Here is a 25,834-nt window from a genome sequence, read left to right on the forward strand (position 1 = left end):
ATCCCTTTAAGAACTGACCGGGCCTGGCCCACGGCCTTGGCGGGCGCTCCACTTCCAAACCTAAGATGGGTTCCTTTAGTGGGTCTTGATGCTGTGATTGTTTTTCACTACACTGTTTCCAAGGAGCATTGATGTAATTCTACCCATTTAGTTCCAGTTCCATCACAAAATTCCCTCATGCTCAGATAATAAAAACAAAAAAAACAATATATTTATGACTAGAAATAGATGTTGTGAAAAAATTTAAAAAAATGTTTGTGTTCTAATAAGCCTTTGAATAAAACTTGAGCAAAATACCCAAAAGTTTCTGTGTATTTTTTAGACTATTTGTAAAAAAGAATCCTTCCATCTCAGAGAAAGCAGTGGATGGTTTGATGTTGTTCCTGTTGGATAAGTTTTATGACCACTTCACTCCATGTAAGACACATTTGGAAATACATCAGTGAATGTTGTCATAATTCTCCTTGGTGGAATGTAATTCTGGAAGCAGCGGGGCTTAGCATGAGATGAAAGCTAACTCTCTTCTTGCATTACTGAATGGCATCTTCTCCACCCATTACACTCGAAGGTTGCCACATGCTTTGCAGTGTGGTCATCTTGGCACTATACAGTCTTTATTCTTCTGACTACTTAGTACTGAGATCAAGTGACTGGGTCATCTGATTCTTAACGCAAGAGCTGAAAGGAAGATAAAACAAAACTTGGTAAAAAAAAACCTGAACTCGTAACGAATATTTGACTACATGCTTTATATCCTTCCAGAAAAATATTGGTTTTTAACTTATGTATACACAATGGACATTTTATTATAGACACCCGTCCTTTAACAATTTGAGCTTCCCTGTTTGGAAATTAGACAAGTGACCCCAAATTGCTGCATAAAATCAATTGAACAAGTTTTCTGTGGATCTTTTAAGTGTGAGTTCCCATTTAGAATGGGAAATTTGAGCGATCAGAGCAACTTTGAATGAGGCATTGTCCTCAGTGGTGGACTAGCCCCGCGACCAGGATTTTAAAAATAGCAAATGTTATTTTTTCTTATGTTATGGCTACTAGGAATAATGTAACCTAGGAAAAATGGATCCTGTGGATATAAACAACTCATTGACAAAAGGGATCAATGGAGGATGTCATGAATTGTGCTGGTAAACAGGCTGTGCACATTGAAACAAATTGTAGTCCAACACCAAACTGGCATCCAGCTAGCATCCTTGAGCATACAACTCATCGTTACTTAGCATGGGTGAGCTATAACAGCAGATGACCTCTTTGAGTATCATTGTAAGGCCGGAGGCTGGGGTCACTAGCGTAGAATACGGACGAGTGCTATGCGAGAAAACATCGCATAGCACTTGGACCAGTATTAATCTATAGGGTGGCTCCCATCACCGTTTTTTTTCCTCGGCCGTATTCTACATGCGAGAGAAATCACAGCATGCTGCGAAAGGCACCGAGACTCGGCCAAGCCTCAGCTCACTTGTAAGGGGGACGACCAGACCGAGGGTACCTGTGTGCCGGGTCTGGAAGAAGCACTTGCTCCGTTCTCTGAAGTGCATGGTTTGCCACCTGACAGTCCAGGGGAAGTAAGTAGGCCTTATACTCCAGCGATAGCTGTTCCATGGAACTTGGACGTATTCCCATCCACTGCGACTCAACCTGACTCTACTACTCACCCTGAAGGTCCGAGTACCCCTAATGAGCAAAGTCAAGAGGAGCTTCAAGGTACTCCGTGTGGCCATGTTGGTGATTCACCTCTGGGGTATGCACAGGACAGTTTCTTTTGACAGAATGTGGTGCAAGAGAGGCAGGAATGAATGCGAAAATTGTGGGCATCGGTCCCATCTCTGAAGAACATAGAGGAGCATGAAGAACTCTCACCCGTGGCGAGTTAAACGAGAGGACCACGGGTACCTGCGTGCCTGGTCCAGAACTGAAAAGGCTGCATCCCATGTTCCCTGGGGGAAGCTTTACTGATGCAGACCTTCCCCTGTTGAAGCTCTAGCGAGGCGGATCTTACTGCTGACCGAGGGGGGTGGGGAGATAAAAGGAGAAAGCGCGCGCAGCAGAGCAGTTTGGTGAGAACAGAGGGCAGCACGCAGTCAGGTGAGCGGCGCGCTCCACTTCCCCTCCACACACAGAGCACCGGTGCTGCGATAGGCCACATTGACAGGGTCCCCCCGCCATCTGCAGAGGGAACGCTGCACTGAGGGGAGCCGTGTGTCCAACAGCAGCCAGGCAGGGAAGTGCTCCATCCTGAGAGCATCAGCAGCATGCAGGCCAATGTCTGCCGTCTCCTGCCGCCAGCAGCGGAGACCAGAGAGGTAGAGCAACGAGCAGTGTGTGCCCGGTGACTACAGAGAGAGGTGCAGTGTGTCGGAGACTACCAAAGAGAAAGGCGACGAATGTTCCGTGTCCTTGAGTACAGCACACGTTCCCCATAAGAGTGACCAAGGACAGGACAGACATTTTCACCCTGACTTTGCCAGTAAATATTTTCGAGCCACGTTGGGCTCGTACAGGACTGTGGCCTGTACCCATATCAGACACTGCAGCAGGGATCAATGAGTGCTCCGGTCTCAGAGCATCCGTACAGTGTAGGCCCACGCCAAAGCACCGCCACCGCTAACAGAGACTGTGAGGAGAGTCGTGCAGGGCCATGTCGGGCTCCGACAGTGCCGTGGCCCACGCTCTTCCTGCCACATCAGTATATGGACTAGGGGCCCAGTGGAAGGTACCGGAGACTGACCACTGCCTCCAGAAGACAGATCACCGTCATCACCAGGACCCTCTTGGACAAGCACTGCGCCAGCTGTTGTCGGCGCTACTTACTTTCAAGGAGCATATACAGTTGGAGAGATTTCTGACACGATAAATGTACAATCAAACTGCCCTTATCTGAACCATTGTTCTTCACCTCACCATATCCTTTGCCATTTATACTGTATAATCCACTGTTCAACCTTTTACCTCCCTGCGTGGAGTATTCCCCTGTTATTAAACCTTGCTTTGCCTCCTGTCCGTCACTGAATCCCGCAACCTGCTCACACTCGCACCCATATAAGTGTATGGGTGGGAGTGACACAGCACACATCACTCGGATAGCATCCGAATGCTGTGCAATATATGCTGACTCCGGCAGTGGAGGGGATGGAGAAATTAGCTTCTCTGCCTCCTCCGCAGCTGTGCTCCGATCCGCTCTGTGCGAGAGGCTTGGAGCACAGTAGCATGACACTCGGCTCCCACTCGCAGCAGAGCAGGAGCCGAGGGTCATTAGCATATCGCATCGGATGCCATATGCATGTGTGGCCTCGGCCTTAGGGAGCCACTAAGTCAAGTCTCCAATGGCCCAAAAAACTGTGTCATTGAGGAGTGAAAAGACAATGTCAGATGAAACCAGATTTCTGTTGCACTGATAGGAGGGTCCGAAACTGGTGCAAGCAGCATGAATTGATAGGTGTGAACTTTTTTGATTTGGTGAAGGTAGAGGTATGGTGAGTAGGGATGAGCGAGTATACTCGTTAGGATTCGGTACTCATGGTACTCGAATCCTGGCGAGTATTTCACTACTCGCCTCGCAATATTCGGCACAGCCCGCACAGTCCACGCACAGCCCAGCACAGTGCTAGCACAGTCCCCTCACAGCCCAGCACAGTCCCCACACAGTCCAGCAGTCCCGCTCAGTACCTGCACAGCCAAGCACAGTCCCCGCACAGTACCTGCATAGCCCAGCACAGTCCCGCACAGCCCAGCAGTCCCGCACAGGCCAGCACAGCCCAGCACAGTCCCGCACAGCCCAGCACATTCCCGCTCAGGCCAGCACAGTCCCACACAGCCCGACATAGTCCCCGCACAGTACCTGCAAAGCCCGGCACAGTCTTCGCACAGGCCAGCACAGTCCCACACAGCCCAGCATAGTCTTCGCACAGGCCAGCACAGCCCGGCAGTTTTCGCACAGTCCCCGCCCAGCCCAGCACACACACACAGCCCATTAATCGCATTTCCCATAGACTTACATTGGACTCGCTACTCATTACGAGTACCCGAGTATTAGGTGGTACTCGTAACGTGTACAGCGAGTCCGAATATTTCACTACTCGCTCATCCCTAATGGTGAGGAATGTTTTCTTGGCACACCCTGTGTACTCTGATATCTGTGGATGGATGTTTGGACGGTAGGGTTTACCTAAGCATTGTGGCCGACCAAGTCCATCCCTTTGTGGCAGCCATTTACCTTATGGTAGAAGAACAATGATTTAGTCACAGTCCCCATGTCTTAATCCTATAGAGCAGTGTTCCCCAACTCCAGTCCTCAAGAGCCACCAAGAGGTCATGTTTTCAGGATTTCCTTAGTATTTATCAGGTGACAGCATTCCTGCCTGTGTAGGTGATGCAATTGTCATCTGGGCAATACTAAGGAAATCCTGAAAACATGACCTGTTGGTGGCTCTTGAGGACCGGAGTTGAGGAACACTGCTATAGAGCAACCAAGTGCAACCATTTTGCACTTTCCTTAGCCTTTTTGATACCATTCTACCTTGCTTATGTAGTACATGTGCCGACTGGGTGGTCCCTTTCAGCCGCGAACAGACTGGAGACAGAAGCCAACGTGCGTTCAAACAGGTCCTCTTTATTGGCCGTCCTCTCGATGACCTCAGCACCACGACATCTCCTAAGCACCGGCCTGTTTACCTTTCACCTCCTGCTTTCCCCTAAAGCGACGTCCTTCGTGGTTCTTTCACTGTGGCTGCCTTAGGCCCTCCACCACAGCGCTTCCCCTGGCCGAGTCTGTCTGTCTGGTACCCCGGGCGTCCTCTGTCCAGCAGCTGTCCTGTCAGTGCCACCCCCTGACTGTCTCTCCTTCCAGTCCCTTCCGGAGCTCGTCCTTCTTCAGTCTCCTCCTGAGCTAAGCTGCGCTGAACTCCTCCTGTACTGGAACCCCCTGGGGCTCTCTTTTTATTACCCTGCCTGGGAATTCCCCTCCCGAGTCCCCGTAACTCTGCCCACAATGACTTTGCGGTTTCTTAAGCATTAGCTGCTGTTAAGTCCTTTCCCTGCTTTCTTTTGTATCCGTCTAGTGGCCAAACCTCAGTACTGCACCATCTCTTCCTAATTCCAGCTGTTTCCCTATACGTATATACAAATTCACGTCAAGTATATTTACTGCCCATCTTACATTCACTGTTCCTCTTCAGAAAGGTCCATGGGTCAAGTCCACTTCCCTACACTTACACATGCACTTTGACACATGGCACTTTTTATTTTTGTACTATTTTGCAAATTTTACCTTTGGCTATTGCTGCTAGTTTTGTAGCCAAGTTTCCTCACCTATATTTATGCTACACCCACATGGGTATTACACTTTGTTGAGATATTGGTTGTCTGTTCCTGGCTCTTAACAACTTGCTATATTGTATACCTGGTTCACTTGATTTTTATATACTGTTGCTTGGAGCTCACTCTGCCTTGTTCAGGTCCCTTTCGGCTGTGAGACAGACTGAAGACAGATGTAGAAACACGTTCAATCAGGTCCACTTTATTGGGTGTCTTCTTTGACATCCACAGCAATACGACAGCTTCTGCACCTTGGCCCGGGTACCTGTCACTTCCTCCTACTCCTGTTGGCAATGACCCTCTGGGTTCATTCACTGTGGCTGCCGTTAGGCCCACAGCCACAGCGCTTCCCCCGGTCGAGTCCGCCCGCTGCGACACTTACTACCCCTTCGGTGTCCAGCCATTCAGTACCCCAGGCGTCCTTTAGTCTATGTCCTTTGATCTGCAGCTGTCCTGTCAGGGCCACCCCCTGACTATCCGTCTCTCTCTCTCCTCTGTCTCTTCCTGAGCTCTTCCTTCCTCTGCCTTCTCCTGAGCTCTTCTCGCCTCTGTCTCCTCCTGGGTTCTCTCTAACTCTGGGACTCTCTTTCCTTTTATCCCATTTCCTGGAAATTTCCCTCCTCAGTCCCATAACTCCGCCCACCATGACTCTGCTTTTCCTAGCTTTAGCTGCTGTAAAGTCCTTTGCTCACTATCCTATGTCTCCATCTAGTGGTCAAAACCCAGTACTACACCATCTCTCACTAATTCTAGCTATTTCCTTACACATATATACAAATTCCCGTCAAGCATTATACACAGCACATTTTACATTTTCCTTCTTCATCATACAGGTCCACATATCAGTCCACTCAACCTCTGTCCTGTGTCCTTGTGTGTACCACATTGAGCATGGAGAAAAGAAAGAAGACCAAAGAACTGTCTGAGGACTTGAGAAACCAAATTGTGAGGAAGCATGAGCAATCTCAAGGCTACAAGTCCATCTCCAAAGACCTGAATGTTCCTGTGTCTACCATGCGCAGTGTCATCAAGAAGTTTAAAGCCCATGGCACTGTGGCTAACCTCCCTAGATGTGGACGGAAAAGAAAAATTGACAAGAGATTTCAACGCAAGATTGTGCGGATGTTGGATAAAGAACCTCGACTAACATCCAAACAAGTTCAAGCTGCCCTGCAGTCCAAGGTTACAACAGTGTCAACCCGTACTATCCGTCGGCGTCTGAATGAAAAGGGACTGTATGGTAGGATACCCAGGAAGACCCCACTTCTTACCCCGAGACATAAAAAAGCCAGGCTGGAGTTTGCCAAAACTTACCTGAAAAAGCCTAAAACGTTTTGGAAGAATGTTCTCTGGTCAGATGAGACAAAAGTAGAGCTTTTTTGGCAAAGGCATCAGCATAGAGTTTACAGGAGAAAAAAAGAGGCATTCAAAGAAAAGAACACGGTCCCTACAGTCAAACATGGCAGAGGTTCCCTGATGTTTTGGGGTTGCTTTGCTGTCTCTGGCACTGGACTGCTTGACCGTTTGCATGGCATTATGAAGTCTGAAGACTACCAACAAATTTTGCAGCATAATGTAGGGCCCAGTGTGAGAAAGCTGGGTCTCCCTCAGAGGTCATGGGTCTTCCAGCAGGACAATGACCCAAAACACACTTCAAAAATCACTAGAAAATGGTTTGAGAGAAAGCACTGGAGACTTCTAAGGTGGCAAGCAATGAGTCCAGACCTGAATCCCATAGAATACCTGTGGAGAGATCTAAAAATGGCAGTTTGGAGAAGGCACCCTTCAAATATCAGGGACCTGGAGCAGTTTGCCAAAGAAGAATGGTCTAAAATTCCAGCAGAGCATTGTAAGAAACTCATTGATGGTTACCGGAAGCGGTTGGTCGCAGTTATTTTGGCTAAAGGTTGTGCAACCAAGTATTAGGCTGAGGGTGCCAATACTTTTGTCTGGCCCATTTTTGGAGTTTTGTGTGAAATGATCAATGTTTTGCTTTTTGCTTCATTCTCTTTTGTGTTTTTTCATTTAAGACAAATTAAAGGAATATAATAATACCAAAGAATTTGTGTTTGCAATCATTTTCAGGAAGAAACTGAGTATTATCTGACAGAATTGCAGGGGTGTCAATACTTTTGGCCACAACTGTATCTCCCTAAAATTTGCAAGAAGTTATCCTGTCCATATGAGCCAAAATTCTTACAGAATAATTTCAACACCTGGTTGGATCTCTGCCACAACAAACTACTGTATTTTTATGGATAAAATGAGGTTTAACCCCTTCATGAGGTATTTTCGTTTTTGCGTTTTCATTTTTTGCTCCCTTTCTTCCCAGAACCATAACTTTTTTATTTTTCGGTCAAAATGGCCATATGAGGGCTTGTTTTTTTTGGGACAAGTTGTACTTTTGAATGACATGAGTGGATTTAATATATCGTGTACTGAAAAATGGGAAAAAAATTCCAAGTGTAGTGAAATTGCAAAAAAGTGCAATTCCACAATAGTTTTTGTTTTGATTTTTTACTATGTTCACCAAATGCTAAAACTGACCTGCTATTATGATTCTATAGGTCATTATGAGTCCATAGACACCAAACATGTCTAGGTTCGTTTTTATTTAAGTGGTGAAAAATTTTCCAATACCTATAACGTCTCCAATTTTCGTGATCTCAGGTTGGGTGAAGGCTTATTTTTTGCGTGCCTAGGTGATCTTTTTAATGATACAATTTTGGTACAGCTACGATCTTTTGATCACCTGTTATTGCATTTTAATGCAATGTTGTGGTGACCAAAAAAAAACAGAATTCAGTCGATTTAACTTTTTTCTCATTACGCCATTTAGTGATCGGGTTAATTTTTTTATATTGATCAGGCGATTCTGAACGCAGCAATACCAAATATGTATATGTTGGATTTTTTTATTATTGTTTTATTTTGAATGGGGCAAAAGGGGGGTGATTTGAACTTTTATATATTTTTAAAAACATTTTTTTTTACTTTTGGCATGCTTCAATAGTCTCCATGGGAGACTAGAAGCTGCCATAACCCGATCGGCTCTGCTACATACAGGCGATGATCAGATCGCCTGTATGTAGCAGAATTACTGACTTGCTATGAGCACTGACCACCGGGTGGCACTCATAGCAATCTGGCAGTGACAACCATAGAGGTCTGCAGGAGACCTCTGGTTGTCATGCCAACCCATCAGTGACCCGCGATCACATGACGGGGGTCAGCAATGGGCGGATGTCCGTCACGATTCCCGGAAGCGCATGTTAAATGCCGCTGTCAAAGATTGACAGCGACATTTAACAGGTTAATAGCCGCGGGTGGATCGTGAATCCATCCTTGCCTGTTCCAGAAACATGTCAGCTGTTCAAAACAGCTGGCATGTGCTGGGAAAGATGTGAGCTCACCACCAGAGCCCACATCAAAGGGAGGGTCTCCGACATCGGCGTATTATTACGCCCAATGTCGGAAAGGCGTTAAAGGGGTTTTCCAGTTTTAAACAAACACATACCATAAGATACAGCCTTCCCAAAACCCTGTCTGATGACAAATGCACATCTATCAGGATGCAGCAGGCCTCCAATAATAAAGGCAAGGGGCAGCACAGGTGCAAACTAGTGATAAAAACAGCCACCCCCATACCTACCAGATTATGGAGGGGTTGGCTGTCTAGTAGAAAAAATTGCACATTGATATGGCTTGCGTAGCACGCCAGTCACACAGGTACGTGTGATGCAATGTGTTTGGCTTGCAGCCTATTAATGACACCCTTGTATTTTCAGGCGGGCTGCCCAGCAGTATAATATGCAACACGCAGGGACAGACACCCTAATAGACCACGCCAACAAAAAGAAGCCTACCTGCATCCTGCAAAAAAGGATATATGATAAAAAGTGCAAAAAAAATAATGCATATGATAAATACATTAAATGAGGTATAGGTTAATATTTTGGCCAAACACTAATATCAAAAACAGCTAACATAGAAAAATTGAAAAAGAACATTTCATAAGATACGGCCTTCCCAAAACATCTGTGTGACTGGCATCCAATGCAAGCCATATCAATGTGCAATTTTTTCTACTAGGCAGTCAACCCCTCCATAATCTGGTAGGTGTGGGGTGGCTGTTTTTATCAGTAGTTTGCACATGTGCTCCCCTTTGCCTTTATTAGTGGAGGCCTGCTGCATCCTGCTAGATGTGCATTTGTCACCAGACAGGGTTTTGGGAAGGCAATACCATATGGTATGTGTTTTTTTGAATTTTTCTATGTTAGCTGTTTTTCAGTTTTAACCTACAAGTCTGCAGTCACTCTATGTGACTGGAAACTTGGGAATCCTCACATTGTGTGCACTGTCAGGAGTCTCCGGCGCTGGGAGCAGGTGGTCATGTCACCGCAAGTATGCAATTTGCACATCTCCTGGATTCCAAATAGACTGTATCCAGCTTTTCTCAATATACTTGCATTGATCGAGGACTCACCCCCCCCTCCGCTGCTGGACCCCCCCCCCGCCGGACCCGCCGCTGCCTGCCCACCCATCTCCATCACAGCCGGCAGGAAAGACCGTGGCTTGAGGCCTGTGCACAGGCATACCGTTTTTTTCTCACAGACTTGCAAAACGGACATTTAACGGTTTTGAGGCGTGCACATAATTTAAATCATCAGCACCAACCCTATTTATTGTCTCAACATCAGGTGCCAGCCTCCAATCTGCCCATTTTGGTGCTCTGCTTGTGTGGGGTCTTGCTGGTTGCTAGCAAACATGTCTGACACACTTCAGTTCACTCCAACTGACCGTGTTCTCTTCAACTGGGTTTTGTCCAGGCGCTTTGGCCAGCCATACCCAGTGATTGTGGATCCGAGGAGGAGGAGATGCATGTGGGTCCATCCACTTTTGAGGCAACGACTCACAAGAGGTCATTTTCAGCCCCTCTATTCTTCTCTGCGGGATCATCCGGAAAAATTTTACAAATACTGTTGCATGAGCCTTGCAACGTTTGATCTACTCTTGGAGACAGTGCGCCCTGGGATCCTGGGATAACCTTTCAGGACACAAGGATGCGCCAAGCTAGATCTGCAGAGGAGCGACTTCTACTCACATTACGGTATGTACTACACAACCACATTCTCTATGTTCATGATGTGTTGCCCAAACTCTGTTTTTTATTTGATCCGAAGTTTAATGCCCTCATCTTATTTCAGATATATATAAACTTACAGACCAGAATGTTATGTGTAATATGTATGATTATCACGTGGTGATTGTGCGACCAAATATATGTGTGTTAGTAGATATGAATCACTAACAAGTTTGGTATGTACGTGGTGTTTTGTTAATTTGTGCATTCTAAAATATTCCATTTCTGTTGTTCTTCAGCTTTCTGTCCACTGGCCTGTCTTATGCCGCCCTCCACCATGAGTTTCTCATTGGAAGATCTACCATTTCTGGCATAGTCAGGTCGACATGTAGTCAAATATGGTCAACACTACATCAACTCGTCATGCCCCAGCCCAGGATGGAAGACTGGTTGAGGATATCAAGGGACTTTGAGGAGGTATGCCAGTTTCCTAATTGGATTGGGGCCCTTGATGGCAAACATATCCGGGTGCATAAGCTGGCGAACTCTGGCTCACAATTCTTCAATTAGAAACAATAATTTTCTGTTGTATTGTTGGCTCTGGCCGACCCTCAATACAAGTTTATAATTGTTGACATTGGGGCCTATGGAAGGACGGGAGACTCTACAGTCTTCAATACTTCCATTATGGGTCGGCGGCTACGCAATAACCAGTTGGATCTACCACCACCACGCCAGCTACCAGGATCCACTCAAGAATCAGTCCCTTATGTCCTTGTGGCAGATGAGGCTTTTCAGTTAGCGCTAGTGTTGAGCATTCCGATACTGCAAATATCGTGTATCGGCCGATATTCGTGGTATCGGAGTTCCAATACTGAGTTCCGATATTTTTACAATATCGAATACCGGAATTGGAAGTTCCCATAATGCAATGAGCCAGTTGAGGATGCTAAGAAGTGTGGGTACATCCTGCTAGTGATGCGTTAAAATGGAGTGTGGGCGGTGCGTGAGCGGAGACTGCGTGTCTGTGTGTGCGGGCGGGGTCTGTGCGTGACCGTGGGGGGTCTGTGCGGGCCTGCCGGGGGTTTGTGCGGGCCTGCCGGGGGTCTGTGCGGGCCTGCCGGGGGTCTGTGCGGGCCTGTCGGAGGTCTGTGCGGGCCTGTCGGGGGTCTGTGCGGGCTGCCGGGGGTCTGTCGGGGGTTGTGTGTGTGTGCAGGCATCGTCCGATGGGACTACAAGTCCCATCGGGCCAAGCCTGCTACAATGACAGTGATTGACACATTAGCCAATGATGGGACAGTAGTAGTCCCATCATCCGGCTAATGTGTTGAATGTAAAAAAAACCCACAAACATACATACTACATACTACATACATACTACATACTACATACAACATACATACTACATACAATACATTCATACAATACATACATATAGACATACAGTACATATAACATAGAGTACATACTCACCATCACTTGTCACTTTGATCCCCGAAGCCAGTGTCATCTGTAAAAAATATTAAAATAACAAACAACCAATATACTCCCTGATCCACAGAAATCCACAAGTGTCCCACGACGATCTCCCCTATAGAACAGTGACATCTATAGGACCTTCAGTGACACACTGACAGGAGACAATGGCTCCTGCAGTGCATCACTGAGAGGTTACTATAGTTCACTGGTCTCACTTTATGGCAAAAGCTGCGTGGGAACTTTCTCACACAGCAATGCCAAAAGTGAGACTAGGGACTATTTTTTTACAGTGGCGAAGGAATACAGTGCGGAAGGATACCTTCCTCCCATCATTGTATTCCTGGAGCCCCTAGAGAGCGGTCGCATCAGCTGATGCTGCTGTTCTCCACGGAAGATCGTCGTGGGACACTCGTGGATTTCTGCGGATCAGGGAGCATATTTGTTTGTTATTTTAATATTTTTTACATATGACACTGGCTTCGGGGATCAAAGTGACAAGTGATGGTGAGTATGTACTCTATGTTATATGTACTGTATGTCTATATGTATGTATTGTATGAATGTATGAATGTATTGTATGTAGTATGTATGTTGTATGTATGTTGTATGTAAGTAGTATGTAGTATGTATGTATGTAGTATGTATGTATGTATGTTTGTTTGTGGGGGATTTTTTACATTAAAAACATTAGCCGGACGATGGGACTACTACTGTCCCATCATTGGCTAATGTGTCAATCATTGTCATTGTAGCAGGCATAGCCTGATGGGACTTGTAATCCCATCGGAAGATGCCTGCACACAGACACAAAGACCCCCGAGAGGCCCGCACAGACCCCCGGCAGGCCCACACAGAGCCCCGGCAGCCCGCGCAGACCCCCGGCAGCCCGCACAGACCCCCGGCAGCCCGCACAGACCCCCGGCAGCCCGCACAGACCCCCGGCAGGCCCACATAGACCCCCGGAAGGCCCGCACAGACCCCCGGCAGCCCGCACAGACCCCCGGCAGGCCCGCACAGGCCCCCGAGAGGCCCGTACAGACCCCGCCCACACCCACAGACATGCACAGTCTCCGCCCACGCACCGCCCACACTCTTCCCCCCTCCTGAACTGGATGTGCAAGGAAAGAAAGGGTTTATTTTCATTCCGATATTTGTGTCCCATTGACTTGCATTGGTTTCCGGTATCGGAATTGGCGATACCCGATATTTTTGGGGTATCGGTCAGATCCAATCCGATCTGATATTTCCCGATATCGGAAGGTATTGCTCAACACTAGTTAACGCGCAATGTCATGAGGCCATATCCCCGGGGCAACCTGGACCACCACCGGTGCTGAATTTGTAACTTGCGCCTATCACAAGCTCGGCGACTGGTGGAGTGTTCCTTTGGTATTCATTGGCCAAAATGGTGGGTCCTCCAGTCTGCCATTCAACTGAGTGAACAAAATGTAAATTAAGTAATTAAAGCATGTGGCGTTGCCCATAACTTCACCAGGATACATGATTGTTCCTCCTCTGCTGGTGTTGTGCGTGGGTCAGACAATGTACGTAGGGCGAGACCACCTATCAACCCTCAACGTAGCACGCTCTCTGGGCTCAAAGTGCCTGATATTTTCACAAATTACTTTATGTCACCTGAGGGGGAAACTTCTTGGCCAGAGCATGCTGTGTCTATGTTGTAAATGTTTCTTTTTGGCCTTTGGAAACTATATATATTACAACCCCTTATGTCTTTTCTCTGTTTAAAAATCAATGTGTAAGCATATGGCAGCACGTCGTGATGTAAGTGCATCATTGATAAAGACAACAACAATTGAAAGTGAAAACTTTTTATGTATCTTTTTTTAAAGGCCTTGTGAAGCCTTATGTTAGTTAGCAAAATGGCCAGAATTGGCCTTAGAACACAAACAAATTTTTCAAATGTTAAAATACAGCATTTAACCACAAAAACACACACAAAGTTATAAATTGTAGTATGTAGGGGTGGAGAAGGCGGCAGCCCAGCCTGTGTTGCCTGATGGCTACTGTGGCCACCTTGGCCCTCGGCCTGTGTGGGCATACTCTTGCCCATGATGGAGGTAGTGGGCCGGCTCATGGGCTTGAGGTGGATACTGGGCACTATATTGGAGACGACTCTCCTGTTGAGGCTGGTAGGGCCTTGAGTCTAAACCACCAAAATGGCCATGTCGTCCCCAGCCAGATTGGGACCAGCCTCCAAGATTGGCTGGGAACAAGTGGCCATATTGGTGTGCTGGGTTATACCCTGACATTTGGGAATGATGTTGCCAATGTTGGGAAGGTGGGGGGGAAGGGGGTGAGGTGTAGGCCCACGTGTAGGAGGATCCTCAGACCCTGATTGAGCAAGCACTTGGGGGTGTGGGTTAAGACGCATGAGATTCCTGGGTGACAGCTGCCACCTCTCCAGAAACTCAAACAGCTCATAAAGGGTATTGGGCGGTGTGCTTCCGTCAGTTAGGATCTGAATGGATCCTCGCACACGTAGCCGCACCTCACGGGGAAGGGAACGTTGATAATGGGCAAGGCTGGGTGAGTACTCCTCCCCCCCATCATCAGTGGCAACTCTGTTACGAGAATTTTGGGTCCCTGTATCCACATTGGTCGTGGTATCAGTGGCAGGGATATGGCGTCTTCGTCTACGTCGCCTGGATGGCACAGCAGGCTGGGGGGAGCCCTCTAGGTTGGGCTGCTGCTGTTGCCCTGTTCATCATGGATGTCGGGTGGTGATGCAGCTGACGGTCATTGTTGTGGCTCTGTTCCTGGTGGTGGTGTTTCTGGTGGCGGCCTAGGTTCTAGGGCAGGATCAGGTCGAGCCGGAGAAGTGACTTGGGCCTGGCTCCTTGGAAGCTCACAAGATGGTCCAGACAGTTCAACCCCTCCACCTACAGGATCGATGGCCTCTGATTCAGACCCTGTCTCCCTTTCAGTGATGTTAGAGTGAGTTCTGTGATTAAATATAAAATGTAGAAAAAGGAAATTTTTGATCGGGCCCTATAAAGCATTTGTGTCATGTGGTGTTTTTGTTATACTTACGGCCTGAGATCCATAATTGGAGCGAGGAAAGAGAGGCGGTCGAAATAAACGTATTTCCGCTTTGTGTGGGCCCCTGAACCACTTCTTGCCCGCTGTTGGCGCTCATGGCGATACTGGTCACGGATGCTGCGCCAGCGTCTCATCACATCTTCGACTGCAATGTGACATACAGTGGGGAAAAAAAGTATTTAGTCAGTCAGCAATAGTGCAAGTTCCACCACTTAAAAAGATGAGAGGCGTATGTAATTTACATTATAGGTAGACCTCAACTATGGGAGACAAACTGAGAAAAAAAAATCCAGAAAATCACATTGTCTGTTTTTTTTTAATTTTATTTGCATATTATGGTGGAAAATAAGTATTTGGTCAGAAACAAGCAATCAAGATTTCTGGCTCTCACAGACCTGTAACTTCTTCTTTAAGAGTCTCCTCTTTCCTCCACTCATTACCTGTAGTAATGGCACCTGTTTAAACTTGTTATCAGTATAAAAAGACACCTGTGCACACCCTCAAACAGTCTGACTCCAAACTCCACTATGGTGAAGACCAAAGAGCTGTCAAAGGACACCAGAAACAAAATTGTAGCCCTGCACCAGGCTGGGAAGACTGAATCTGCAATAGCCAACCAGCTTGGAGTGAAGAAATCAACTGTGGGAGCAATAATTAGAAAATGGAAGACATACAAGACCACTGATAATCTCCCTCGATCTGGTGCTCCACGCAAAATCCCACCCCGTGGGGTCAGAATGATCACAAGAACGGTGAGCAAAAATCCCAGAACCACGAGGGGGGACCTAGTGAATGAACTGCACAGAGCTGGGACCAATGTAACAAGGCCTACCATAAGTAACACACTACGCCACCATGGACTCAGATCCTGCAGTGCCAGACGTGTCCCACTGCTTAAGCCTGTACATGTCCGGGCCCATCTGAAGTTTGCTAGAGAGCATTTGGATGATCCAGAGGAGTTTTGGGAGAATGTCCTATGGTCTGATGAAACCAAACTGGAACTGTTTGGTAGAAACACAACTTGTCGTGTTTGGAGGAAAAAGAATACTGAGTTGCATCCATCAAACACCATACCTACTGTAAAGCATGGTGGTGGAAACATCATGCTTTGGGGCTGTTTCTCTGCAAATGGGCCAGGACGACTGATCCGGGTACATGAAAGAATGAATGGGGCCATGTATCTTGAGATTTTGAGTGCAAACCTCTTTCCATCACCAAGGGCATTGAAGATGAAACGTGGCTGGGTCTTTCAACATGACAAAGATCCAAAGCACACCGCCAGGGCAACGAAGGAGTGGCTTCGTAAGAAGCATTTCAAGGTCCTGGAGTGGCCTAGCCAGTCTCCAGATCTCAACCCTATAGAAAACCTTTGGAGGCAGTTGAAAGTCCGTGTTGCCAAGCGAAAAGCCAAAAACATCACTGCTCTAGAGGAGATCTGCATGGAGGAATGGGCCAACATACCAACAACAGTGTGTGGCAACCTTGTGAAGACTTACAGAAAACGTTTGACCTCTGTCATTGCCAACAAAGGATATATCACAAAGTATTGAGATGAAATTTTGTTTCTGACCAAATACTTATTTTCCACCATAATATGCAAATAAAATGAAAAAAAAAACAGACAATGTGATTTTCTGGATTTTTTTTTCTCAGTTTGTCTCCCATAGTCTACCTATGATGTAAATTACAGACGCCTCTCATCTTTTTAAGTGGTGGAACTTGCACTTTTGCTGACTGACTAAATACTTTTTTTCCCCACTGTAAAAGAATGAAAACTTACAATTTGCCTAAAACAAGTTTTTGAATTAGTATCAAAGTCATGTGGCCTACTAGGGTGTGAGTTCTACCCAGGGTGGCATATAGCATTGGTGCAACCAGGTCACAGTAGCTCATGTGGCAATTAGCAACTCTTTAAACTGTTTTTGCTAGGCATTATGAGGAGCTTGGGGACAGGGTAACATTCTCTCAGGGTCAAACAGTGTGTCAAAAAATAATTTACAAGACACAAGAGCCCAATATCAGAAGCACAGGATGTGGGGAGCCTACTTAGAACATTTTTTTGGGATGGCAGGTAACTTGACATACATAATTTATGTGCACGTACTTATGTGCTGCTGCTCCTCACGTGGCCGATCACCAAAATCAGGGAACATTTTGCGACATATGCGCCTCCATGCAGACTCCTTTCTTGTCCGGTCGGCATAATGTGCATCCCGTTGGTCCCATAATTCCAGGCGATCATGCACAAGAACAATTAGCAGCTCCACATTGAGATTCTGGTAGGGTGCCATGATGCTGTACTCCGTGGAGGCGTACTTCCTGGATGTCTGGAGCGCTTTTTGAGCTAATTTGTATATCTAAGCTTCCTGATGATGGATTGGCCCATTTCCTGTCACCAGGAAAAGTCTTGCGTATTTTTTTGCAAGTCACACGGGTGGTCCGTGTGTAATGCGATGTTTTTGCGCACCCATAGACTTGCATTGGCGTACTACGGTCGTAATACGCTGACAATCGCAGCATGCTGCGATTGGCACGGACCGTAGAAAATACGAGAGAAAAATACGGCTGATGGGAGCAAACCCATAGAGAATCATTGGTCCGTGTGCAATGCATTGCCTCTCACTCGTCCGTATTCCTCTCCAGTATGACGCCGGCCGTACTCACATATACTCACACACACGTACATACACACACACACACACACACGTACCCACATACACACACACATACTCACATACACACATGTACTTACATACACACACGCACTCACATATACACACACGTACTCACATATACACACGTACTCACACACACACGTACTCACATACACACACACGTACTCATACACACACACACGTACTCATACACACACACACGTACTCACATACACACACGTACTCACATACACGTACTCACATATACACACACACGTACTCACATCTCCAGCACAGGCCGCAAACCACCCTCTTTCCTGCCGGCTGTGACTGCATGGAGGTGGGTGGGCAGGCAGCTGCGGGACACACAGACACATACACACATACACGTACTCACACACACACACCCCACACACACACTTCTCTCCCGATGCGATAGCATCGGGCACACCTCTAGTCTAATAGAAATGCATTGAACAACCAAACTGTTGCCCATGCCGCACTGGAATGAAGGGTTGGCAAAGTAAACATTACCTATTGCACCATTTAGTGGAGATGTGGATTTAGTGGAGTGGAGATGTGGATTTTGAGCTTGCAATGGGCACTGTCACACAGGAATACTTTTGTTGTCTGGTGATAGCTCACTATAAGCAATCCTCCATAGATAGAAGCAGCAAACTGAAAAAGTGAGTGTAAATCTGCAGTACTGTATACATGAGTGTCAGATGAGGTTAGGAGAGGAGCTGTGGGAGATGGCTCACGAGGAGCAGCTTGCACCAGGTTAATACCAACTAAAAAGGTTTCAAATACAGATTGCCATAAATACTACAATCTATGTAACCATTGGTGGATGGGCTGTCCTAAATTCCTGCACTTCCCATCTTGGTTGGAGCAGATAACTCCAATAATGAGATGGGTGTTTCAATGTATATTAGGAAATTGCTGCAAAAGTAAAAAGTAGAGATCTAAGGTGGAGCAATACATCATTGATTCAAAGAATTCTAGCCTGAAGTTACACATAGGTATAAATGAGATGTTCGAGTCCCTTTTCGACTTCCTGCAAGTTTCGTCTTGTTCTTCATTTAATTCAAGAAAGATAAAGAAAAAACAAACTTTTTTTCTATGTAGTCATTTAAATTAACACTCTTCTGGCATGTAATGTTTAGCAGAATCGATTTACATGCATTAGATTTGATTGAGTGAGCAAAATTCAAAGGTAAAATAAGTTTGTTGACATTAAAGTGATCCTCCAGTTCCCCAATGCTAAGGCTGATTTCCCTCAATATTTATGGCAATAGCCTGATCACCTTTTGTTAGTCTTGTTTTGGAAATATGTCCTTTATAATCTTTTCTGCTCTTTTATATTTTTTTCTGCCTTCCATGCACTGATTTCCTGGTAGCACCCAATCAGAAGAGCAAAAGTTGCAAGTGGAGGGAGATATCAGGAGGCCAAACCAAAGAGGAGACAGGAGGCGTGTCTTAGACCACCTCAGACTGCTTGTATGTGTAGAGTCGGTGGGCCGGGCTGGGGGGTGGTCCCTCTGCGTACCACGCAGCAACGTATAGACACAAGATGAGGCAGGTTTCGGGTTCAACAGGTCCAAGTTTATTCTCCCACCATCCGACTGACGGCCCTCACAGTACACCACAATATCTCCCTCACGGCCATCCATATCCAGGGCCGCTTCAAGCACACCGTACTTTACACCGGGAACTTACATGTACACACCGTCCCCTCTTCACTCTTCGACGTTCCTGTCAGATCCGTCACTGTGGCCGCCTTAGGCCCGTAAACCAACAGTACTTTTGCTGATCAGTCGTCTCTCTCAATACGGTATGCTTTTCCTCTGTGCCTCGTCTATACTGCGGTACTTTTGTGTCAGGACCACCCCCCTGACTTTCTCTCTCCTCAGTCCCCCTGGTTAGCTTCTCTCACAGTGCACAAACTGTCGTAGTCTTCCTGTCACTTGAGCTGCCCCTGGGGACTGGAACTTTCTGGAACCCTCCAGTCAAATTTATATCTTTCCCGGTTCCCTCTAACTCCGCCCCCATGACCAATGGTTTCTTAAGTCCTAAGCTGATGTCAAGTCCTATGCTCACACTCCTCCCTGCCCTCTAATGGTCAACCCAAGGTACTGCACGTCCACTACACTTTCCTAGCTGTTTCCCCACTGCACTAACTGACACCTGTCTAAACTGTGTAAACCTTCCTTTCTCTATTCTGACAAGTCCGTCCGTCAGGTCACCTTCCCTACATATGCACCCCTTGTAGATAAACTATAGTCACAGATCACACTTTTGCCCCAAACGAGCTGCATTAAAAAGTAGACTATCGCAAGCCCTGAGGAAAATAAATGCCAGGTTATCGTCCGTGTGAATACTAACTTACATATCATGTTTGAGGTCTTGACTAGATGGTCATTTCAAATGGGTTTCCACTCTTTTTAAAAACTAATGAAATAAGTGTTGATAAAATGGGGAAATTTTGGGGCCCTGTTTATGGATGCAACATGAAATATTACTTGTTTTGAGAATTCACAAACACTATATGGTTCCATGAATAGAAACTGGAATATCACACACCCTAAAAAGGTTGCGATATTCTACATAATTAAGGATACAACCCCATGTGACCGATGATTGTGGACTAGTTAATTTGTAGACTAGTAGGGCTGCCTCTGCTTGAAATTTTTTAATCCATATAATTCTGCAACATATATTCCCCAAATAAAAGATCCCACTTATAACTTCTTCTTGATTCAAACATAATAGTGTATTTCAGCTTCCCAGTAATGCCACCAAATGATGTTAAATAATACCCCTGTGTTAATGGAGTGGTGGTGAGTAGAGTTGAGCGAAACAGGTCGAAAAATTTCAAAAGTTGCCGATTTTTGGCAAAGTCGGCCTTCATGAAGCGAAACCCGACCCTAGGATGAGGTCGGCCACGAGGTCGGCGACTTACGCGCCAAAGTCGCGTTTCAAAAGTTTGTTTTGCGCTCTTTTTCAGCCAATCAGGATCCACGGACACTGTGGGCAACGTGATGACATAGACAGGGGTCACCACCATCTTTCAGAAGGGCATGCAAGTGATTGGCTTGCTTTGGTGGGCGTCACAGGGGTTATAAAAGGGCGTGCACGCCGACCGCCATCTTACATCTGCCGATCTTAGCATAGGGAGAGGTTGCTGATTCTGTAGGGAGAGCGTTAGGCAGGGAAGAAGAAAAAAAAAACTGCTTCTGCTGCTAGCGATTTTGCCTGTACAACACACCAGTCACTGTGTGTGCAGTGCAAGGGGAGGCTATATTGTGGTGGATCAGCGGTGTTGGTTGTTAGGCTGCCTTCTAAGGCTTCCTGAGAGCTGCATTGCTGTTTACCCACTGCTCTGCAAACTGCTTTTTTAAAAGCAATCCCAATTTTTTTTTTTGTCCTGCTGAGGTACTGAGCGTGCATTTTTTCACACCATACAGCGTCAGTGGGCCTCACACAATCCAAAAGTGTCCAGTGTCCACTAGTGTCTGCAGAAATTCAAAATCTCCCTTATCCTGTAGTCACTTTTTTCACACCTGTGCCATCGAGCCTGTGACATAGCGCTCTGATATTCAGAGGGCCTCACACAATCCAAAAGTGTCCAGTGTCCACTAGTGTCTGCAGAAATTCAAAATCTCCCTTATCCTGTAGTCACTTTTTTCACACCTGTGCCATCGAGCCTGTGACATAGCGCTCTGATATTCAATGGGCCTCACACAATCCAAAAGTGTCCAGTGTCCACTAGTGTCTGCAGAAATTCAAAATCTCCCTTATCCTGTAGTCACTTTTTTCACACCTGTGCCATCGAGCCTGTGACATAGCGCTCTGATATTCAGTGGGCCTCACACAATCCAAAAGTGTCCAGTGTCCACTAGTGTCTGCAGAAATTCAAAATCTCCCTTATCCTGTAGTCACTTTTTTCACACCTGTGCCATCGAGCCTGTGACATAGCGCTCTGATATTCAGTGGGCCTCACACAATCCAAAAGTGTCCAGTGTCCACTAGTGTCTGCAGAAATTCAAAATCTCCCTTATCCTGTAGTCACTTTTTTCACACCTGTGCCATCGAGCCTGTGACATAGCGCTCTGATATTCAGTGGGCCTCACACAATCCAAAAGTGTCCAGTGTCCACTAGTGTCTGCAGAAATTCAAAATCTCCCTTATCCTGTAGTCACTTTTTTCACACCTGTGCCATCGAGCCTGTGACATAGCGCTCTGATATTCAATGGGCCTCACACAATCCAAAAGTGTCCAGTGTCCACTAGTGTCTGCAGAAATTCAAAATCTCCCTTATCCTGTAGTCACTTTTTTCACACCTGTGCCATCGAGCCTGTGACATAGCGCTCTGATATTCAGTGGGCCTCACACAATCCAAAAGTGTCCAGTGTCCACTAGTGTCTGCAGAAATTCAAAATCTCCCTTATCCTGTAGTCACTTTTTTCACACCTGTGCCATCGAGCCTGTGACATAGCGCTCTGATATTCAGTGGGCCTCACACAATCCAAAAGTGTCCAGTGTCCACAAGTGTCTGCAGAAATTCAAAATCTCCCCTGTCCTATAGACACCTTGTACCTTGTTTTACATTACTATATAGTTTGTTGGATTTTGTCTACATTTCTACCAAAAATGAGGAAGGCTGGTGGAAGAGGCCATGGAATTGGGCGGGGGTTGGCAGCTGGTAATGATGGTGTTGGTGGTGGATCTGATGGTAGTGGCAAAAGCAAAATAGGACCGAATGCAGGAGGTGTTGAGCCTGCGTCGTCTGGCTCCACAAGGCCTCGAAGGCTTAGTTTTCTAGGAGTTGGCAAACCGCTTTTAAAGCCTGAGCTTCAGGAAAAAGTTTTGTCTTACATTGCTGACTCAGCCTCCAGCTCTATCGCCTCCTCTTCTGAAGTTGTAAAAAATAAAAGCACTGAGTCGTCATTGGAGGCTCATGTTCATGAACCACACCTTTCCTTGTGTCCTTCACCCCAACCAAGATTGAAGGATGACGCAGGCCATACTACTGATTACTCCATGGAGCTGTTTTCACATACCATGCCTGGATTATCAAGTGAAATGGTGAATTACCCAGGCCAAGATGAATCTGACATGGAGTGCACTGATGCACAGCCGCTGATAGATGATTCTGCTGGTACATTCACTCAGAGCACTACATTGTCCTCGCAGTGTACAGAGCCAGATTCTGACCCTGATGAGACTCAGGTGCCCCTTCCCGCACACTATACCACCATACACGGTGACACAGAGGAAGGTGCACATGACATTGAAGAGGAGGTGATGGATGACCCAGTTGTTGACCCAGATTGGCATCCATTGGGGGAAGAGGGTGCTGCTTCCAATAGCTCAGATGAGGAGGAGCATCCACAGCAGACATCGACATCACAACAGCTGTTATCTGGCAGGCCCGGAGCACTCCAAAGACAGGTTCCAAAAATCAAAAGAGTTGCTGGACAGCTTGTCCAGAGGGTCAAAAGATCACAGCGTGCTAGGCCGCAAAATGTCTGCCAAAGTAGGAAGAGTGCAGTGTGGCACTTTTTTGAACAAAATCCTCATGATCAGGCCAAGGTTATCTGTAAGAAGTGCGCAAAGACCTTTAGCCGAGGGAAAAATCTGAAAAATTTGAATACCAGTTGCATGCTTAGACATTTAACCAGCATGCACTTGCAAGCGTGGACACAACACCAAACCTCAAGTGCCACATGTGCAACTGATCACAAAGAAGGTAGTCAACAACGCTACATTGTTTCCCCCACTGTAAGCCCACCGGTTAGCACAGCAGCAAATGTTGAGGTGTCGTTGCAAGGCCACAGCAGTCAGGGAATCCCACTGTTATATCAACAAAATACTGAATCTAGGCCATCAGAAAGAACACCAACTCCATCACCATCATCAACACTCTCTCAGTCCGCCCTGTCCACCGCTACTTCCACCATATGCAGCTCTCAAGTCCAGCTCACCCTCCCAGACACTATGAGTAGGTCAAGAAAGTACTCAGTCTCTCATCCGCGTACACTGGGTTTGAACGCCCACATTGCCAAACTAATTTCGTTTGAGATGATGCCCTATCGGTTGGTGGAAAGCGCAGCTTTCCGCAAACTCATGGCCTATGCAGTACCACGCTATGACCTACCCAGTCGCCACTTCTTCTCTCGCAAAGCCATCCCAGCCCTCCACCATCATGTAAAAGACCGCATTGTCCATGCACTTAAGCAGTCAGTGAGTGGAAAGGTGCACCTCACAACTGATGCATGGTCCAGTCGGCAGGGCCAGGGCCGTTACGTGTCCATCACTGCGCACTGGGCTAATGTGGTGGATGCAGGGTCCACAGGGGACAGCGGTGGTGGGACAGTGCTGCCTAGCCCACGGTATAGGAAACAGTTGGCTGTTGGCGATCGACCCTCCTCCTCCTCCTCCTCCAGAAGCGAAAGCTCGTCCACAGAGCGCAGTCGTACGAGCACTCCATCTGCAGCTGCCACTGTTGCACACGAGGTGTCCCCCTATCGAGCAGCTAGTGGAAAGCGTCAGCAGGCTGTGTTGCAGATGATGTGTTTGGGCGACAGACACACCGCCGAGGTGCTGGCCGAGTACTTGAAGCGACAAACTGAGTCATGGCTGGGCAGTGTACATCTTGAGGCAGGCAAGGTAGTTAGTGATAACGGCCGTAATTTTGTGGCAGCCATAACCCTTTCAAAACTCAGCCACATACCTTGCTTGGCTCACACCTTGAACCTGGTGGTGCAGTGCTTCCTCAAAAATTATCCGGAGTTAACAGCCCTGCTCCAGAAGGTGCGAAGACTGTGCGCACACATCCGCCGGTCGTCTGTACACTCCGTTCGTATGCAGAAGCTGCAGCGATTGCTCCACCTTCCCAACCACCGCCTCATTATCGACATTGCAACAAGGTGGAACTCCACCCTGCACATGGTGGAGTGGCTGTGCGAGCAGAGGCAGGCCATAATGCATTTGTGGGAGGATACACGGCCAGGCACTTTGAGAGCAGACATGGAGTTGACAGGTGTGCAGTGGTCGAAGCTGAAAGACCTCTGTAAAGTCCTTCAGTGTTTTGAGGAATGCACACGGCTGGTAAGCGCAGACGACGCCATCCTAAGCATGAGCATCCCACTTATGCGTCTGCTCATGCAAACTTTGACGCACCTTAAGGAGCAGGCGTCTGCAGCCAATGTTGATGAGGAGGAAGAGGAGGAGGGAATCCTTGATGACATTCAGCCATTGTCTGCTCAGGGACCTCTCCTGGACGAGGTGGAGGAAGAAGAGGAGGAGGAGGGGATGATTACTTAGGGGAGGAGGATGCATCTCGTGGGGCAAGTGAAAATGTTGGCGTGGCAAGGTCTGGTACAGGGTTTGTGCGTGACTGGAGGGATGTGGATTTGCCAGAAAGTGCTCCTCCACCCAGCACTCGCAGTGCATCATTGACACTGGGAACATTGGCCCACATGTCAGATTATGCCTTGCAGATCCTAAAAAGGGACCCCCGCATTGCCAAAATGATGAACGATGACGACTACTGGTTGGCCAGCATCCTGGATCCATGCTATAAAGGCAAATTACAAAACATCATGCCACAGGAGAACCTTGACCTAATATTGGCTAATAAACAAGCAACTCTGGTAAATCGGTTGCATGAGGCATTCCCAGCACACAGCAGCGGTGATGGTTCTCACACGAGCCGTACGGGCCGGGGGCAGCTTGGCAGAGGTGTTCATGGTGCACACAGCAGAAGTGGCGTTGGAGACAGGGGTTTCATGACAATGTTGTGGACTGATTTTTCACGGACCGCTCACACAACTGGTAATACTGCATCGATGGAAAGTGACAGGAGACAGCAGTTGTCAACTATGGTTACAAACTACTTTTCCTCCCATATCGATGTTCTCCCACACAGGTCATTCCCCTTTGACTATTGGGCCGCTAAACTGGACACCTGGCCTGAATTGGCACAATATGCCTTACAGGAGCTTGCTTGCCCAGCTGCAAGTGTGCTATCGGAAAGAGTCTTCAGTGCAGCTGGATCAATCCTGACAGAAAAAAGGACCCGTCTGTCAACCCAAAATGTGGATGATCTAACCTTCATTAAAATGAACCATGCATGGGTTTCCAAGGATTTTGTCCCACCTTCCCCTGATGACACATAGGGTGACAGAAAAATGGCTTGCTTTGGTCCACCTCTTCCTGGGAC

This window comes from Dendrobates tinctorius, unplaced genomic scaffold (assembly GCF_039654945.1).
Source record: "Dendrobates tinctorius isolate UK_male_01 unplaced genomic scaffold, ASM3965494v1 ptg000006l, whole genome shotgun sequence".
Lineage (NCBI taxonomy): Eukaryota > Metazoa > Chordata > Amphibia > Anura > Dendrobatidae > Dendrobates > Dendrobates tinctorius.